General features: G+C 46.6%; 1 protein-coding gene across 1 annotated transcript in view; it reads right to left on the bottom strand.

Annotated features, from left to right (window-relative positions):
• Positions 1 to 9,600: 9,600 nt before the first annotated feature.
• nectin1b (nectin cell adhesion molecule 1b) overlaps positions 9,601 to 20,000 on the bottom strand; it is a 336,983-nt gene continuing 326,583 nt past the window's right edge. The window contains exon 10 of the mRNA XM_055660571.1: positions 9,601 to 9,918. The gene's annotated coding sequence lies outside the window, so the exon portion shown is untranslated. The remainder of the gene's footprint in view (positions 9,919 to 20,000) is intronic.

The following is a 20,000-nucleotide window of genomic DNA, read 5'->3' as shown; positions in this document are numbered from 1 at the left end:
GTGTACAGGATGACCGCTGGTCGGCGTGGACTCGATGGGCCGAAGGGCCTGTTTCTGGACTATATCCCTAAAGTTAAAAGTGAGATAGTAGTGCGGGGTGATAATCTCAACAAAGAATACACCACTGCGGACTGGAAGAGCGTTTTCAAGTCCCAGTGTTAAGTGATTGTGAGTCCAGCAGCAAATAGCTGCATACACATTTATTTCATGGAGAAGTAAATATTATATTACAGTGGCAATGAGCTACTTGGACTGAAGGTATCTGGAATTTTAAGTCTCTGGAGAAACCATCACAAGATGGAAAAATAGTCCTGCAGATCTAAGCACAGAGTGATCCCAAAACAAGTACCGTGGCGAGCTATCCCAGAGTGACGGCTGGCAGGATAGTGTGGTATTGGATAGAGGTGTGGGAATCGTACAGTCTCACTATCAAGGAGTGGAGGAACATCATATAATCTGTTCACACAACCAGTTCATTGGAAGTGTTGGCACGATGGCTGTGCCATTGTGTGGGTCCATGGGAAAGGTGCGGGGTGTGTGGTGGGAACTCTGTTTGGGAACCTGTAGCAATCTCAAACACATACATATATTTTGAAGGTAGACAAAAATGCTGGAGAAACTCAGCGGGTGCAGCAGCATCTATGGAGCGAAGGAAATAGGCAACGTTTCGGGCCGAAACCCTGAAGGAAATAGGCAACGTTTCGGGCCGAAACCCTGAAGGAAATAGGCAACGTTTCGGGCCGAAACCCTGAAGGAAATAGGCAACGTTTCGAATAGAAAAACCTTCCGGAAAAACCTTCCGTTTCGGCCCGAAACGTTGCCTATTTCCTTCGCTCCATAGATGCTGAGTTTTTTTGTCTACCTTCAATTTTTCAAGCATCTGCAGTTCTATCTTAAACATATATATATATATATGTGTGTGTGTGTGAGAGTATGTGTACATATCCCCACACTGAGCTTTGTTTCTTGTTTATTATGTTGTTGACGGTTGTACTATATTTACATATTCTGTTGTGGTGCTGCAAGGATGTCATTGTTCTATCCGGGACATATTGGGTTTGTGGGAGTTTACAGGACCTGGGATGCAACTATTGGGATGCTCAGTTTAACGTAGAGTTTGCAGTGGAGAGAATGAGGAATATGAACGCATTTATGTGTAGGAAGGAACTGCAGATTTACTGCTGGTTTAAACCCGAAGTTAGACACAAAAATGCTGGAGTAAACTCAGCGGGACTCAACCTGTCCCACTTTCACGAGGTAATTCACAAATTCTCCCGAGTTTTCCCCTGATTCAAACTCGCAGAATGTTCGTTACTAGTCAGTAAGAGTTGGTAGATATATCGTAGCTGCTCGTTACACCAGCCGTAGGTAGTCGGGGCATCAGGTAAGTCGGGACTTTTTTTCCAGCCCGATGAAAAATGTCCACTAGTAAAAAAATAGTCGGGATGAACGGTTTTACTCGTAGTTAGTTCGTGGGCAGAGGGTAGTAGGCCGTGAGGGTAGTCCTGGAAGGTCGGAGGAGTTCGTACATTACCAAAATCTTGATTTTTTTTTTTTTTTAGGTCCTTTAAACTCGGCAGAGGTTTTTGGATTAAGTCATGAAAGTGGGACAGGCCCTTAAGGAGAGAAGGAATGGGTGACGTTTTGGGTCGAGACCCTTCTTCAGACGGATGTCGAGGGAGAGGGAGATACAAGGAATGCATTACACTGTGGAGGCAATTTCAAGTGTTCCAAGGACATGCGGTAGGAACGTTGATTTCGCTCATTTCAAATAACTCCTGCATTCCCTCCCTCCCTTCCTCTCTCCCAGCCCTCCTCCCCTCCCTCCCCACCCCTGCTCATCCTACCAGTTCCATTGTTTGTATCCCTGTGTGGTGTTGGAAGAGGACAAAGGGAATGGAAATCAAGGGAAATGTAAAATAGATGGTTGTTGGCAGGGAGATGGCAAGCACAACAAAGCAAACAATACATTTATGTTTGTCACATGTATGAATGTGGGATGTCCCTGGGGAATTCAATAATATATATTGTATCATTTCACAAATAGAAAGTCTTACATGCTGGCATAACACAGCAAGACAGTCCGGGACTGACAGAATGGGTCGACTGGGCTTGTTCTCACTGGAGTTTAGAAGGATGAGAGGAGATCTTTTAGAAACATATACAATTCTGAAGGGATTGGACAGGCTAGATGCAGGAAAAATGTTCCCAATGTTGGGGAAAGTCCAGAACCAGTGGTCACACAGTTTAAGAATAAGGGGGAGGTCATTTAGAAACATAGAAACATAGAAATTAGGTGCAGGAGTAGGCCATTTAGGACTGAGATGAGGAAAAACCTTTTCACCCAGAGAGTTGTGAAACTGTGGAATTCTCTGCCATAGAAGGCAGTGGAGGCCGATTCACTGGGTGTTTTCAAGAGAGAGTTAGATTTAGCTCTTGGGGCTAACGGAATCAAGTGATATGGGGAAAAAACAGGAACGGGGTGCTGATTTTGGATGATCAGCCATGATCATATTGAATGGTGGTGCTGGCTCGAAGGGCCTACTCTTGCACCTATTTTCTATGTTTCTAGTCAATGGTTTGCCTGGGTTTGTTCCCCTTTACGACAGTGTGTCGTGGCTTTGGGTAGCTTGTTGCAACAGGCACTGCAGTGAGTTACATGCTCATTGTCTTCAATAAAGAATGATTAGATGGTAGCTCTGGCCTTGTGACATATTTAGTGAACAGCCAACACCAGTGTCTGCTGACTGGGAAACAGCAATCTCCACAGGAAGATCTTGGTCACGTTTTTAGAAACATTGTGAAAATGAACCTTTAAGAGTTAAGGCCCTGTCCAACTATACGAGTTTATCCAAGAGCTCTCCCTAGTTTAAAAAAAAATCTAATTCGTGGTAAGTACATAGAATGTACATAGCGGGTACGTCGGAGCTCGGGGACGTCTCTTAGCGGCTCGTAACGCTAACGGCGGGTACTCAGGAAACGTGGCAAACTCAGGAAGACTTGTGAACATTTTTCAACATGTTGAAAAATGTCCACGAGAGCCCCGAGTACCGACGAGTGGCCATTACCGTAAATCTACGAGCTCGAATCTGGGGAAACTCGGGAGAGCTCTTGGAATGAACTCGTACAGTGGGACATGGCTTTAACGAAATAACGGCAAAATCCAATTTTTAGGAAACAGTTATGTTTTGTGGATGTAACTGCAAAAGAGACGTGTGCACCCTATCTGTGTGACTCACTGATTGTGGGGGAGACAGAGTCCCAAGCACTCTCAGCATGTTACAAACTGATCAGTTGTGCATTACACACTAAATGTATCAATGATAATGGTGTTTAAGAAGGAACTGCAGATGCTGGAAAAATCAAAGGTAGATAAAAATGCTGGAGAAACTCAGCGGGTGAGGCAGCATCTATGGAGCGAAGGAATGGGTGACTTTTCGGGTCGAGACTCTACTTCACAATGGTGAGCTCGTTCAATGAGTGGTAGCGGTGTGGAATGAGCTTCCAGTGGAAGTGGTGTCGGCAGGTTCGTTGGTATCATTTAAAAATAAATTGGATATGCATATGGATGAGAAGGGAATGGAGGGTTATGGTATGAGTGCAGGCAGGTGGGACTAAGGGAAAATAATTGTTTGGCACGGACTTGTAGGGCCGAGATGGCCTGTTTCCGTGCTGTAATTGTTATATGGTTAACATGATTCTTCTGTAAGAGCATCCTCAACTCAAATACCACATGGACAAAGTCCAAAGGAGATGTGCGGGGCAGTTTTTTTACACAGTGAGTGCCTGAAGAACGGATGGCGGTGGTAGCTGAAGCAGATAAAAGACTTCTGTATAGATATATGACTGTGTTGGGGATGTGGGCTATGTGCAGATCCAGTTCAGTTTCAGTTTAGTTTATTGTCACGTGTACCGAGGTACAGTGAAAAGCTTTTTGTTGTGTGCTTTCCAGTCAGCAGAAAGACAATACATGATTACAATCGAGCCGTTCACAGTGTATAGACACACGATAAGGGAATAACGTTTAGTGCAAAGTAAAGCCAGCAAAATCTGACAAGGATAGACCGAGGGTCTCCAAATAGGGAGACAGGTTTCAGGACTGTTCTCTGGCTGTGGTAGGATGGTTCAGTTGCCTGATAACAGCTGGGAAGAAACTGCCTCTGAATCTGGAGGTGTGCGTTTTCACACTTCTGTACCTTTTGAATGTGAACAGCTCAATTGTAATGATGTATTTGTCTCTCCGCTGACTGGTTAGCACGCAGCAAAAGCTTTACGCTGTACCTCGATACATGTGACAATACACTATACCGAACTGCACCAGCTGCAGCGGATTGCTGCATTAACGTTGCTCTCTGGATAGTTGCGTTAACATTGAGTTGGCTGCAGGGCCATTGCACAGTTGTCCATGCAACCAGGGAATAGGTTTCTAACACGTGTGTGTGAAATGATGCAGATACAGGGCCAGAGGAGGGTTAGTGTTTGGGGACACATTTTCCAACAATTTGTTTCTCATTTCAACAATGATCAATGATCTAAAGGGCCTGTCCCACTTACACAATTTTTTTCGGCCACTTGCCGACACCCATCATGGTCTCAGCAGGTTGCCGAAAATGTTCAACATGTTGAAAATCCAGCGGAGACCAGGACAAGGTACGACTCTTTGGGCGACTACTCACCACCAAACAGGCGTCACCCTGCGTTTATTAAAGGTTCTTTAATTAGAACCTTGTACACTTTGGATTTTTGTACTCCGCTTTGAAACCGGTTCAAAGACAGCTTGTGGAGCTGCAGAGAAAAACTGATCCCCTTTCAACTACCAGCAGTAGGGAGAGTTCTCAATCCAGTGTTGCTGGCTGTGCATGGAGGTCAGTGGGAGGAAGGTGGTGAGAATGGAAGTGCTTTTGCTGGCACAGAACAGTCTGGTTGCATTTTGTTGAGTGTGTTGGATGTATTCAGTGCTGGACCCCACTAATGGAAAAATAAATGTAAGATAGACACATAAAGCTGGAGTAACTCAGCGGGACAGGCAGCGTCTCTGGAGAGAAGGAATGAAAATGCATGACGTTTTGGGTCGAGACCCTTCTTCAGAAGAATAAATGTAATTGCCAAAGACCTTTGGACAGGTACATGGACAGGTAGACAAAATTGCTGGAGAAACTCAGCGGGTGCAGCAGCATCTGTGGAGCGAAGGAAATAGGCGACGTTTCGGGCCGAAACCTTTCTTCAGATGGACTTGGATAGGTTTAGAAGGATACGGGCCAAATGCGGGCAGGTGAGACTAGTGTAGATGGGACATGTTGGTCGGTATGGGCAAGTTGGGCCGAAGGGCCTGTTTTCACACTGTGTAACTGTATGACATTTGGAATGAGAAGAGGGTCCCTGGATGAATTGGACGAATAAACACATGTTTAGTTTAGGTTAGAGATACAGCGTGGAAACAGGCCCTTCGGCCCACCGAGTCCGTGCCAACCCGTGATCTCCGCACACTAACACTATGTTACACACACTTGGAACAATTTACAATTTTACCGAAGCCAATTAACCTACAAACCCGTACATCTCTGGAGTGTGGGAGGAAACCGGAGCACCCGGAGAAAACCCACGTGGTCACAGGGAGAACGTACAGACTGCGCACAGACAGCACCCATAGTCGGGATCGAACCCGGGTCTCTACCGCCGTAGGGCAGCAACTCTACCGCTGCGCCACCCGTCCTGAAATCCTTGTCCCCCTTCCCACGGTGATTGAATGTCGATCGGAAAAAAAATAACCGGGCGCTTTCACGATGCAGGCGCCAATTCCCATGCGTGATGACATCATCAACGTGTACAATACCTATTTAGCATTTACCGGCATGAACCGGATCAGAAGTACATAGTCTATGACCCTTTGAATATAAATCTCGGTGAAATATTAAACGCAGTGAATCAAGCCGTGCTTGAAAACCTCCCCTGCTGGGCAATGTTTTTTTACATGTCATAAATCCTCTGCTCAGTCATTGTAATGTATTAAAATGTATCTCATTGCCAGCAATCATGAGCATTGACAGAGGCTATACAGTGTGCTGTTATCTCCAGTCTATGGCCCCATGGCTCTGGGTTCCAAGGAGAGCACTTTGGTAGCATTGACTTGCTTCCTGCCAGTCACCCCATCAATAAGCCTCAGTTGCCTGGTTTATCCCGATGCTTGGATTTCTTAGCGGGAAGAAACCACAGGTCTAGTTTTAACGGAAAGATGGCCCGACATTGCTATTTTATTTGATCCTTCTTAATTTTGCATTAAGTGCCTGATTAATGTGTTAAAATAGGTGGAAATCCAATTTCCAGGCACTAGTCCTTGAATTGTAGGAATTATGTCCGAGCATCACACACTCTTGTGAATATCTCATTGTCTATGCCACCGTTTCCGCCACTTGTTTCCTAATTCCTGCTCTAGGTTTGTGTGCAATTGAAAAGCAAAGAACTGCAGATACGAGAAATCTGCCTTAAGATTGCTCAGTGCAGTGACTGTGTAGATGGAATGGGGGTTAATACTTCAGGTTGATGACCTTCCATTAACCTGTGACTTTGCTTGCCTTCCCCTCCAAAGGAGCAGTGTGATCTGCTCAATATTTGCGGCATCTACTGCTTTTATTGTCCATTTATCTGCCCTGGTCCTCTATAGTTAAGGGGCAATCGGGATTGAGTCTTGTAAAGTGAAAGGTGCCTGCAAAAATATATCTCCAGCACAATGTTTTTTATGGCTAAGTGTTTGGTTTGTTTTAAGAGTGAATGTGAGTATGCTATCTTTTAATCGATCTTTATGTTTTAACGGTGTGTCTGAATGTAAGATTGAAAACCAGCCCCTGCAATAGGAAAAGCTGCAAGAATCTATCTGGAGAGAGTGAGAGAGATAGAGAGATTATGCATTCTCTGTGCAAGACACTTGGCATATTGCCTATTCATAAAGCCTACATTTGATATAGTGCTTAGATCTGAAAACAGCATTTCAGAGCAAGGTGGCAGTTCAGGAGTTTTACATCAAAGTGCAATCATAGAAAATTGGAATTCTATTCAAGGGAAAGGGAGGATATTTGGTCCATTAGAATTCTATCCAATCCATCCTTGCGATGGATCCTGCAAAATGCAGAAGTAAGGGGCTGGGTCCATTGCATTTTACCCGAAGGGAGGATTTGGGAAGGGTTTGGTTCACAAAATTCAATTCCAGTCTGCAGACTAGGATGGCTTTTGACAAAGGATGGGTTTGAGTTATTGACTTTCCATGCAATACGTGAACAGGATGGGGATTTGATCATTTTTGATTATATCATAGGATAGTCAGAGCAGATTTGAAATATATTTAGATTCTGTATAATAGAAGTGACTGAGAAATTGTTTGGGATATTGTGAATCTATAATTATGGAGAGCTATTTAAGAGGCAAGACTTCTATTCTAAGAATAGCTTGTTTTCTCATTTTCTTTGTATCCAAGATGCAAAAAAATAATTTAAACAAAGTACAATTGTTACGTGGTTAAAGGAAGGATGACCTTAGTACGAGGAAAAATACGGAGTTTGGTTGATTCACATCTCCAGACTGTTACACTGTACATTAACCAGTCAATGTCCATCATGCCAGATATAACTAGCACAATAGTCTCATCACCAGACTGGTTACAAACAATCCAGAAATGCCTCAAATCTCTCTAGAACAAGTGACATTTCCAAACCAAACCTTTGTTTAAGTGTTTGAGTAAAATTTGGAGTTATTAAACTATAAACTGACATAATATATGCACGACTCTAAATAGAGAATATTTTCATCATTAAAGTAACTCTTGACAAAGTGCTTCCACATTAGCTAGTGCTCTACTGAGCCACATGGTCCAGAAGGACTTGTGTCTCAATCTCAGGTCTGTCTTCATCTGGGGCAATAGTTATAACGCATTGATTCCCTGAAGAGGGAGGGAGGGAAGGAGGGAGTGGAGAGGACCAGGCTGAACAAAGAGTGTCCGTGCCCACCAGATGTTGAGGGCGAGGGGGACAGGAACAGCGCCCCTGGGTTGGACAACCTGGTAGAACCTCCCGAGTTATCTCTGCAAATGCGGGAGGGTTAGGGACTTGGGAGAGGTGCTGGAAGCAGAGACTGCCCTTGGAACCTGTGTCTGGCATAGAAGGCCATTGATGAAAAGCTGAATGTGTTAACCATCAGGGAAAGAAAATGACCATCCTTGCGGGACCCAGGTCTGAATGTAACTCCATGCTCGGTGACAAGGGTGATTTTTAACTGCCCTCTGAAAATGACCGAGCGTGTGTTGGATGGTAAACATGAGGGTAACGTCACCGCATGTGGTGAACGAGTTAAAGAATTTCATCACTGGCCCCTGTCTTCACCCCCTGACTGGTTAAAAGTCACTGTCCCGGGCCACGTCAGGAAATTATACAGCAAATGATTTTGACTCCTTGTCTCTTGATCTCCTGTTCTCCTCATCAGTACTTCCTGGTCTACTTCCCTCTGTGGGTGGGTCCCACCTATATCTGCCGCACCGACCACATCGCCTCCCCAACGCTCAGTTCAGGCCTCAGGGCAAACGGCAAATGGCCATTTTCTTTCCTGCTTTTTTCCCTCCTGCAGAAGGTTTTGGTTTCCAGATTGAGCACGATATTGAGAGATTACAGGGCACGTTTTCTCATCCACCCTAAACGTCACCCACCCTCCCCTCCTCCACCCCCACCGATTGTCTTTTCAGAGTGCAATGTGGATGTATTAGCATCAGGGCTGCTGTGTGAAGTGGGGGTTCCTGGAGACTCTCCTCGGTATGGTCAATGGCTCTCCAGCCCAGAGGAAGCCACCTTCACAAGCTCCCCCGCACCCAGCATGGTCCGAAATAAAATGATGGCTCACAGCTCACGTACAGAAGCAGCAGATAAGCATGAGGGGACGTTGGGTCAGTCATGATCATTAGGACGGGCCAACCATCAGCACGATATGGGTGGGTGGGGAGGGGAGAAGGAGTCACATCCAGCTACTGGGAGAGGAGGTTGACAGTGGACTCGGACACAGATATCCATTAAAACCCAGCCCACCACTAGACAAGAGTTCACCATCGGACAGGGATCACCGCTGGCCATCGACCGGCATGTGTTCAATGGGGGGGCAGTGATGAGACCCAACAAAACACAAATACCTTGGCTCACCAGCAGAGATATTGTTGCCTGTGATGTTAGATCAGACCCACTGCATCAAAGACAGCAGCAGCAGCAGCAGCAGCATTGTATACCCACCGTCACTTACACAAGAACAATATATCAAACGGCACGGACAACTTCCAACATTCCCCCCCCCCCCCCCCCCCCACCCTGACCAAAGCCCCAACTTGCACCCCCCCCACCCCATGCCTGTGCCAACCAACATCCCCGCCAGTGAGCCAGAGACCGATCACAAGTGGACATTGGCTGTAGAAGCGCTTTAAGGGCAGGAGGGGGTTCGCATGTGTTTGTGATGGAGTTGACATTAATACCACAAGGGAGACATCACAGCGTTAACCCTTTTGAAACCAGCGCGGTGGATCTGTTCCCCCTTCGAGCGGGGGGGGGGGGGGGGGGGGAGGGGGGTGAAACAAAGCGTGGGTCCCGTGGGTTAACACAGGTGACAGCCAAAGTCTGAGCGAGAGGGGGGGGTTGTTTCTGCTAGACAGTGGGCTCAGTGCTGGACCCGCCCGGCTGGGGCAGTGACAGTCATTTACACATATTGTTCTTTAGGGTAGATGAAGGGTGCACGGGATCCAGGCGTGGGGCCTCTGTGGCGGGGAGGGTCCGGGGCTCTATACGATAACTTATTATAAATAGGGTGGAGTTGCTCCAAGTAGTCGTCATGGTAACCGTGCTGGCTGCTCACGTATTCACCCTCATCTGATAGTTCTTCGTAGCGATTCCCATTGTACTGCGGAAGGAAAGACAGGCCACAGTTCAGAAGCTGCCCTCGCTGAGCCCAGCTTCACCAAGCTGAGCAACATTCCACAACAGAGGTTACACAGAAAAGCTGGAGAAACTCAGTGGGTGCAGCAGCATCTATGGAGCGAAGGAAATATTTCGGGCCGAAACCCATCCGGGTTTCCTTCCCGAAACGTTGCCTATTTCCTTCGCTCCATAGATGCTGCTGCACCCGCTGAGTTTCTCCAGCTTTTCTGTGTAACCTTCGATTCTCCAGCATCTGCAGTTCCCTCTTAAACATTCCACAACAGAGATCCATTTACATTCCACAACAGACAGATGATCCTGACCAAGGAGTTCACTAGAGGGGCTGTCCCACTTGGGCAACCTAATTGGCGAGTTTAGAAGAGTTTAGGAGAGCTTGAAAACAATGACATGTTGAAGACCAGCTTCGACTATGTTGAAGACCAGCTTCAACTATGTTGAAGACCAGCTTCAACTATTTGGAAGACCAGCTTCAACTATGTTGAAGACCAGCTTCAACTAGCTACCACTACCCTCGATTACCTACGACCAACATACCGACCTACTACGACTAAACCTACGAGTAAAAAAAGTATCGATTTTTTCCATGGCGACCCTTTTTTTACTCACGGGCATTTTTTAACATGTTGAAAAAACCGCCACAACCTAGTTGAGGCCTCGAGTACGCGGAGACCGCTCTCGAGCATGAAGGAGAGTTACATAGACTTCCTACGACCTCGTGCCGACCGTGTGAGTCAAGGGCAAACTCGCCAGAACTCGCCGATGTGGGACAGGCCCTTAACTCTGGCTGGGGTCCAACCTCACAGGGTGACCGCTCTGCTCCACAGGGCAGGCTGATACAACCCCGCTCACTATTCTGCCATGGGGCCACCCGCTACTGCATGGCTGGGGCTGCACACACTCACTCACACTCACTCACTCACTCTCACTCCCTGTCACTCATTCACTCACTCTCACTCACTCTCATACTAACTCACACTCACTCTCACACTCACTCACTATGTCACAGTCACACTCACTCACTCTCACACTCACTCACTCTCACACTCACACCCACTCACACTCTGTCACACTCTCACTCACACTCACTCACTCACTCACACACACTCTCTGTCACGCTCTCACTCACTCACTCTCACACTCACTCACACATGCACGCACGCACTCACCTCACCCACTCACACTCACTCTCTGTCACACTCTCACTCTCTCACATTCACTCTCACTCACACTCACTCACTCTCACACTCACTCACTCTCACTCTAACACTCACTCTCTGTCACACTCACTCACACTCACTCACGCACGCACGCACACCTCACCCACTCACACTCACTCACTTGCTCTCCCACACACTCTCTCCCACACACTCTCTCTCTCCCTCTCCGTCTCCCTCTCACACACACACACATAGTGTGTAACATCGGGGGGAGAGGGAAGTGCAGGGGGGAGATACGTTTTTTTGCCTTCCATCACAGCGAGGTGGAGATGCGCTGTGATGGATGTCTGTGTAAATTGTGTTGTGTCTTGGGTCTTTTTTTTTCTTGTGTGTATGACTGTAGAAACAACATTTCACTTGAGCCTCTATGAGGTTCAAGTGACAAATAAATTGTATTGTATTGTATTATTGCATAGTAAGAGCCGTATATTTGCTCATTCACCAGTGGTTTGCAGAGTCAATGTTCTGTTCTTTATTGCTAAATGCATAGACAGATTTGCTTGGATGGTGAAACAGGTGAACATTTGTGGCGGGCTGCGTTTTGCCAGCGGGCGCGGCTGTACATTGGGTTTCCGTTGAATAACAACTCACCAGGGACTCACTCCCCAGCCTCACCTTGCCCTCTCCCTCTCTCCCTCTCTCTCACTCCATCGGGCTCCACATCCTGTCTGTGTCTCCGCCACTATTTCTGGCCCCTGTGTATCTAGAGTTAGTCTCACTCCTCAGTTACATGCCAAGCTCCCAGGCTCTGGAATCTCCTCTCTAAACCTCTTCACCTCTCTCTCCCCCTTCAAAATCACCCTTAACATCTACCGTTTGATCACTCCCACCTCCCACAAATGTTATTGATTAGTGCGGGTGTCAGGGGTTATGGGGAGAAGTCAGGAGAATGGGGTTAGGAGGGCGAGATAGATCAGCCATGATTGAATGACGGAGTAGACTTGATGGGCCGAATGGCCTAATTCTGCTCCTAGAACCTATGAACCCTTTTCTCTGCCTCAGAGGGCGGTGGAGGCGGGTTCTCTGGATGCTTTCAAGAGAGAGCTAGATAGGGCTCTTAAAAATAGAGGAGTCAGGGGATATGGGAGAAGGCAGGAACGGGGTACTGATTGGGGATGATCAGCCATGATCACATTGAATGGTGGTGCTGGCTCGAAGGGCCGAATGGTCTACTCCTGCACCTATTGTCTATTGTCTATAGTGTAGCTGGGACATGTTGGCAGGAGTGGGCAAGTTGGGCCGAAGGGCCTGTTTCCACACTGTATCACTCTGTGACCAAGTTGTTTATAGAAACATAGAAAATAGGTGCAGGAGTAGGCCATTCGGCCCTTCGAGCCTGCATCGCCATTCAATATGATCATCCAACTCAGTATCCTGTACCTGCCTTCTCTCCATACCCCCTGATCCCTTTAGCCACAAGGGCCACATCTAACTCCCTCTTAAATATAGCAAGAGGGATGTGTTATAGAGATGCACAGAGAGGGAATGTTGACACAATGGAACTGCGAATGACATATTTTTTTGTGTTGCTATTGGATGAAATTCAGTTAATATCCGTGATGAACTGAATGTACTTCCCCTTTAATTATTCTCCAGGAAAGATTGATTCGTGTAGATGCACCAGAAAGAATATTTCTCATTGCTGCATGCATTTCAGAGAAGATTACAATCCTTGTTCAATCATCTCTGAACAGATACAAAAGATTCATTTCCTTCAAAGACATCCACATATTCGCTGAGTGCTTTCCCCCCATCACTGTTGCACGCGAGTTGGCTTTCGAATTACAATAAGATTATACAAACACTTAAAATAACATGAGCTAAAGCAAGCTGTTCGAGCCCCCAACACTCTTTGCCTCAATACTCCTGCAATATTCACATATCCTTGGTCACACAGAGCCGTTGAGAGACACAGGCCCTTCAGCCCATCCAGCGCATGCCAACCATCCAGCATCCATTTTGCCCGAATTCAGCAGTAACCCATCGAGTATTGAGCAAACTGTTGAAGGAACTGCAGATGCTGGAAAATCGAAGGTAGACAAAAATGCTGGAGAAACTCAGCGGGAGCAGCAGCATCTATGGAGCGAAGGAAATAGGCAACGTTTCGGGCCGAAACCCTGAAGGAAATAGGCAACGTTTCGGGCCGAAACCCTTCCGGGTTTCGTCCCGAAACGTTGCCTATTTCCTTCGCTCCATAGATGCTGCTGCTCCCGCTGAGTTTCTCCAGCATTTTTTCTCTACCATTGAGGAAACTATTGATCTGTTTGTGAATATCCTCAAATAAAAACTTCCAAAATCTCTGAAGAGTTTTCCAAATAAACACCATCCCATGTTCAGATGGTGTTGTCCAATTCAAGCAGAAATAGATTCTCGGCAATCATACGATCAAAGCCCTCGAGAATTTTCCATAAGGGTTTCTTTTTCACTTTAGGCTGGGTCTGAAGGTGCTAGCGAAGGTGTGTGCTTTGGTCCCAGGGGCGAGAGATTCCAACTTCAAGATTAGATTGGAAACGGTGGGGGTTCCTATTGAGGGGAGACTTGGTAGAGATGCGCAAGAACGTGAAGATAGACACAAAATGCTGGAGTAACTCAGCGAGACAGGCAGCTTCTCTGGAGAGAAGGACTGGGTAACGTTTCGGGTCGAGACCCTTCTTCAGGGTTATTGACCCAGATTGCAAAAAAGTGGCCTTAAATCACTGCCTCTTGCCACACTTAACTGACCATCCTGACCACACACTCATCTCCCCGCTACCTTCAAGTAGAAGGTACAGGAGCCTGAAGACCGCAACAACCAGGTTCAGGAATAGCTACTTCCCCACAGCCATCAGGCTATTAAACCTGGCTCGGACTCAACTCTGATTATTGGTGGCCCATTATCTGCTATTTGCACTTTATCAGTTTAGGATCTTATAGAAACTTACAAAATTCTTAAGGGGTTGGACAGGCTAGATGCAGGAAGATTGTTCCTGATGTTGGGGAAGTCCAGAACAAGGGGTCACAGCTTAAGGATAAGGGAGAAATCCTTTAAAACCGAGATGAGAAGAACTTTTTTCACACAGAGAGTGGTGAATCTCTGGAACTCTCTGCCACAGAGGGTAGTTGAGGCCACAGTTCATTGACTATATTTAAGAGGGAGTTAGATGTGGCCTTTCTGGCTAAGGGGATCAGGGGGTATGGAGAGAAGGCAGGTACGGGATACTGAGTTGGATGATCAGCCATGATCATATTGAATGGCGGTGCAGGCTCGAAGGGCCGAATGGCCTACTCCTGCACCTAATTTCTATGTTTCTATGTACAGGAGCCTGAAGACTGCAACAACCAGGTTCAGGAATAGCTACTTCCCCACAGCCATCAGGCTATTAAACCTGGCTCGGCCTAAACTCTGATTATTGGTGGCCCATTATCTGCTATTTGCACTTATCAGTCTATGTGTGTATATATTTATATTATGGTATATGGACACACTGATCTGTTTTGTAGTCAATGCCTACTATGTTCTGTTGTGCTGAAGCAAAGCAAGAATTTCATTGTCCTATACAGGGACACATGACAATAAACTCACTTGAATTTGAACTTGAACAACCTACCAACCAGAATGTAAACCATTGGCTTCTGCAGTTTGCTGTCCTTCTCAAAGAACCACTTCTCAAAGAGTCAGATTCCTACAATCTAACCTGGTGTGTTGCACCTTGTGAGAATCCACATGTGCCGCCAGACTTGGTCTCCTTTCCCTTATTGCTACTTACAAGCCAACATTTTTAACATCTTTGTCAACTATGATCTCACTTACAACACACACTTCAAAGTCTTTCTCTTTGTCCTGAAGGCTGTACAGAATTCCCTTCTACATATTCAACACTGCACCCAATGTGTCACAGTAGGCTTTGATGCACCCTTTGTGGCTCTCCAGTCCTCTGTTCCTCTGTATCCAGCCGGTTCCCGAGCAAGCCTTCCTTGTGTTTCATTCATCACGGAACTCCCTCCTCACCATATATTATGGATGCAGAGATACTGCGCGGAAACAGGCCCTTCGGCCCACCGAGGCCGCACCGACCAGCGATCCACACACACTGACACTACCCTGCACACTGGGGACAATTTACAATCTTTACACAAGCCAATTAACCCAGAGACCCATTGGTCTTTGGAGTGTAGGAGGAAACCGGAGCACCCGGAGAAAACCCACGCGGTCCCAGAGAGAACGTACAAAGTCCATACAGACAGCACCCGTAGTCAGGATCAAGCTGTACCTCTGTGTCACTGCGCTACCTTTGCTTATCAATATCCAGCTGTTCCCTTATACCCGCTGATTAGACAATAGGTGCAGGAGTAGGCCATTTGGCCCTTCGAGCCAGCACCGCCATTCAATGTGATCATGGCTGATCATCTTCAATCAGTTCCCCGTTCCTGCCTTCTCCCCATGTCCCCTGACTCCACTATTTTTAATTAGATAGTTTAAAATTGCTATTCTCAGAATAAAAGGACGTACCTTTAGAACGGAGATGAGGGGGAATTTCTTTAGCCAGAGGGTGGTGAATCTGTGGGATTCATTGCCACAGACAGCGGTGGAGGCCACAAGTCAGTGGAAATATGTAGGGCAGAGATAGATAGATTGTTGATTAGTGTGGGTGTCAGGGGTTATGGGGAGAAGTCAGGAGAATGGGGTTGAGAGGGAAAGATAGATCAGCCATGATTGAAGAGGCCAATGTTGAACGACAGAGATGCGCTGCCACAACTTGTGAGCAAGGTGAGTTTACAACTTCATAAATTCATAAGTGGCCCGCGTGGGTTTTCTCCGGGTGCTCAGGCTTCCTCCCACACTCGAAAGACGTGCAGGTTTGCAGGTGAATTGGCTCCTGTATAACTGTAAACGGTCCAGAGTGTGTGTGTGTGTGTTGAGAGAATAGCGTGAGCGTGCGGGGGCCGCTGGTCGGCGTGGATACGGTGGGTCGAAGCGCCCTTTTCCGCGCCGTATCCGCAAACTAAACGGAACTAAACTCCAAAGCTGCGAATCTATAAAAAGAAGAGTTAAGTGGATACGGGAGTTTTTGATAATGATCCAGCAACATGTCATCCAGGCCCCGCAGCTGTTCTTGCACCAGTTAACAACTCCACCATGTATATTTTATGAGGCATTTCCTTGTATGCTGAACAGATGGGAGGTCAACAGTCGGACAGTGTTCAGATGAGCTCTGAAGTTAAGAAAACCGAGTTTCCCGTTAGGCGTCTTTGCAGATAATACTTGGAAAGGATTTAAAAAAAAAAAGAATTCATCACGTGGTTGAAATCAACATGGATCAGCTTTCCTCTTCTGTTGACATTTTCCATCGGCAAGAGTTATTTTCCATGTGGACTGTACGTCTTCACTGGAATATCTCCGCAGATCATCCAACTTGCAACGAGGAAGCAGGCCATTCTGTTGTACTAGCCCACGTTGATGATTAACTAGCCACATGAGTTTTCTGCTAGCCACCTTCATCTAATCCATTTGCATGTTCTTCCGTTCCACCCTCTTATTGAGTAGTCAACGCCCTTCATCCACTCATGCATGTTCGCCCTGCGTGTTCATCAGTTCTCGGAGCAGAATCAGGCCATTCGGCCCATCAAGTCTACATCGCCATTCAATCATGGATGATTTATTTTTCCCTGTCAACAACAGTCTCCTGCCTTCTCCCCATAACCCCTGACACTTCCCAATCAAGAATCCATCAATCTCCACCTTAAAAATACCCACTGACTTGGCCTCCACAGCCGTCTGTGTCAATGAATTCCACAGATTCACCACCCTCTGACTAATGAAATTCCTCCTCATCGCCTTTTTGAAGGTAGGTCAATTTAATCTGAGGCTGTGACCTCTAGTCCTAGACTCTCCCACCAGTGGAAACATCCTCTCCTCATCCACTCTCTATCCAATCCTTTCACTATTCGGTAAGTTTCAATGAGGTTCCCCACTCATCCTTCTAAATCCCAGCAAGTACAGGCCCAGTGCCGTCAAACACTCCATGTTAATGAATTCCAACCTCTCACTACTATAACCATATAACCATATAACAATTACAGCACGGAAACAGGCCATCTCGGCCCTACAAGTCCATGCCGAACAAATTTTTTTTCCCCTTAGTCCCACCTGCCTGCACTCGTACCATAACCCTCCATTCCCTTCTCATCCAAATGCCTATCCAATTTATTTTTAAGTGATACCAATGAACCTGCCTCCACCACTTCCACTGGAAGCTCATTCCACACCGCCACCACTCTCTGAGTAAAGAAGTTCCCCCTCATATTACCCCTAAACTTCTGTCCCTTAATTCTGAAGTCATGTCCTCTTGTTTGAATCTTCCCTATTCTCAAAGGGAAAAGCTTGTCCACATCAACTCTGTCTATCCCTCTCATCATTTTAAAGACCTCTATCAGGTCCCCCCTTAACCTTCTGCGCTCCAGAGAATAAAGACCTAACTTATTCAACCTATCTCTGTAACTTAGTTGTTGAAACCCAGGCAACATTCTAGTAAATCTCCTCTGTACTCTCTCTATTTTGTTGACATCCTTCCTATAATTGGGCGACCAAAATTGTACACCATACTCCAGATTTGGTCTCACCAATGCCTTGTACAATTTTAACATTACATCCCAGCTTCTATACTCTGGGTAAAAATAATCTTCTGAGTTCTCCTCACTGTCCACCCTACCAAGACCATCTGAAGCGCCACGACCAGGTTACACTGAGACACGCTAGAGGCAGGAAACATGTTCCCCATGTTGGGGGAGTCCAGAACCAGGGGCCACAGTTTAAGAATAAGGAGTAAGCCATTTAGAACGGAGACGAGGAAACACTTTTTCTCACAGAGTGAGACTGTGGAATTCTCTGCCTCAGAGGGCGGTGGAGGCCGGTTCTCTGGATGCTTTCAAGAGAGAGTTAGATAGGGCTCTTAAAGATAGCGGAGTCAGGGGATATGGGGAGAGGGCAGGAACGGGGTACTGATTGGGGATGATCAGCCATAGAAACATAGAAACATAGACAATAGGTGCAGGAGTAGAGGCCATTCGGCCCTTCGAGCCTGCACCACCATTCAATATGATCATGGCTGATCATCCAACTCAGTATCCCGTACCTGCCTTCTCTCCATACCCCCTGATCCCCTTAGCCACAAGGGCCACATCTAACTCCCTCTTAAATATAGCCAATGAAGTGGCCTCAACTACCCTCTGTGGCAGAGAGTTCCAGAGATTCACCACTCTCTGCGTGAAAAAAGTTCTTCTCATCTCGGTTTTAAATGATTTCCCCTTTATCCTTAAGCTGTGACCCCTTGTCCTGGACTTCCCCAACATCGGGAACAATCTTCCTGCATCTAGCCTGTCCAACCCCTTAAGAATTTTGTAAGTTTCTATAAGATCCCCTCTCAATCTTCTAAATTCTAGAGAGTATAAACCAAGTCTATCCAGTCTTTCTTCATAAGACAGTCCTGACATCCCAGGAATCAGTCTGGTGAACCGTCTCTGCACTCCCTCTATGGCAATAATGTCCTTCCTCAGATTTGGAGACCAAAACTGTACGCAATACTCCAGGTGTGGTCTCACCAAGACCCTGTACAACTGCAGTAGAACCTCTCTGCTCCTATACTCAAATCCTTTTGCAATGAAAGCTAACATACCATTCGCTTTCTTTACTGCCTGCTGCACCTGCATGCCTACCTTCAATGACTGGTGTACCATGACACCCAGGTCTCGCTGCATCTCCCCCTTTCCCAATCGGCCACCATTTAGATAATAGTCTGCTTTCCTGTTTTTGCCACCAAAATGGATAACCTCACATTTATCCACATTATACTGCATCTGCCAAACATTTGCCCACTCACCCAGCCTATCCAAGTCACCCTGCAGTCTCCTAGCATCCTCCTCACAGCTAACACTGCCCCCCAGCTTAGTGTCATCCGCAAACTTGGAGATATTGCCTTCAATTCCCTCATCCAGATCATTAATATATATTGTAAATAGCTGGGGTCCCAGTACTGAGCCTTGGGGTACCCCACTAGTCACTGCCTGCCATTGTGAAAAGGACCCGTTTACTCCTACTCTTTGCTTCCTGTTTGCCAGCCAGTTCTCTATCCACATCAATACTGAACCCCAATGCCTTGTGCTTTAAGTTTGTATACTAATTTTTTATGTGGGACCTTGTCGAAAGCCTTCTGGAAGTCCAGATACACCACATCCACTGGTTCTCCCCTATCCACGCTACTAGTTACATCCTCGAAAAATTCTATAAGATTCGTCAGACATGATTTACCTTTCGTAAATCCATGCTGACTTTGTCCAATGATTTCACCACTTTCCAAATGTGCTGCTATCCCATCTTTAATAACTGACTCTAGCAGTTTCCGCAGAAGTTTTCTGCAGAAACCGGAGAACCTGGAGAAAACCCACACGGTCACAGGGAGAACGTGCAAACTCCGTACAGACAGAATGGACCTTGGGTTTCCGGTGCTGTAAGGCAGCAACTCTACCGCTGCGCCACCGCGCCACCCAGGGACTTCCTTAACCTCACTGAGATGCACTCCTTTCAATAGACAATAGACAATAGGTGCAGGAGTAGGCCATTCGGCCCTTCGAGCCAGCACCGCCATTCAATGTGATCACGGCTGATCATCCTCAATCAGTTCCCCGTTCCTGCCTTCTCCCCCATATCCCCTGACTCCGCTATCTTTGAGAGCTCTCTCTTGAAAGCATCCAGAGAACCTGCCTCCACTGCCCTCTGAGGCAGAGAATTCCATAGACTCACCGCTCTCTGTGAGAAAAAGTGTTTCCTCGTCTCCGTGGACTTGTCCTAACC

Source organism: Leucoraja erinacea, chromosome 32 (genome assembly GCF_028641065.1).
Source record: "Leucoraja erinacea ecotype New England chromosome 32, Leri_hhj_1, whole genome shotgun sequence".
Taxonomy (NCBI): Eukaryota; Metazoa; Chordata; class Chondrichthyes; order Rajiformes; family Rajidae; genus Leucoraja; species Leucoraja erinaceus.
The sequence above is the reverse complement of the archived record's forward strand: the minus strand, read 5'-3'. Positions and strand labels throughout refer to the sequence as shown.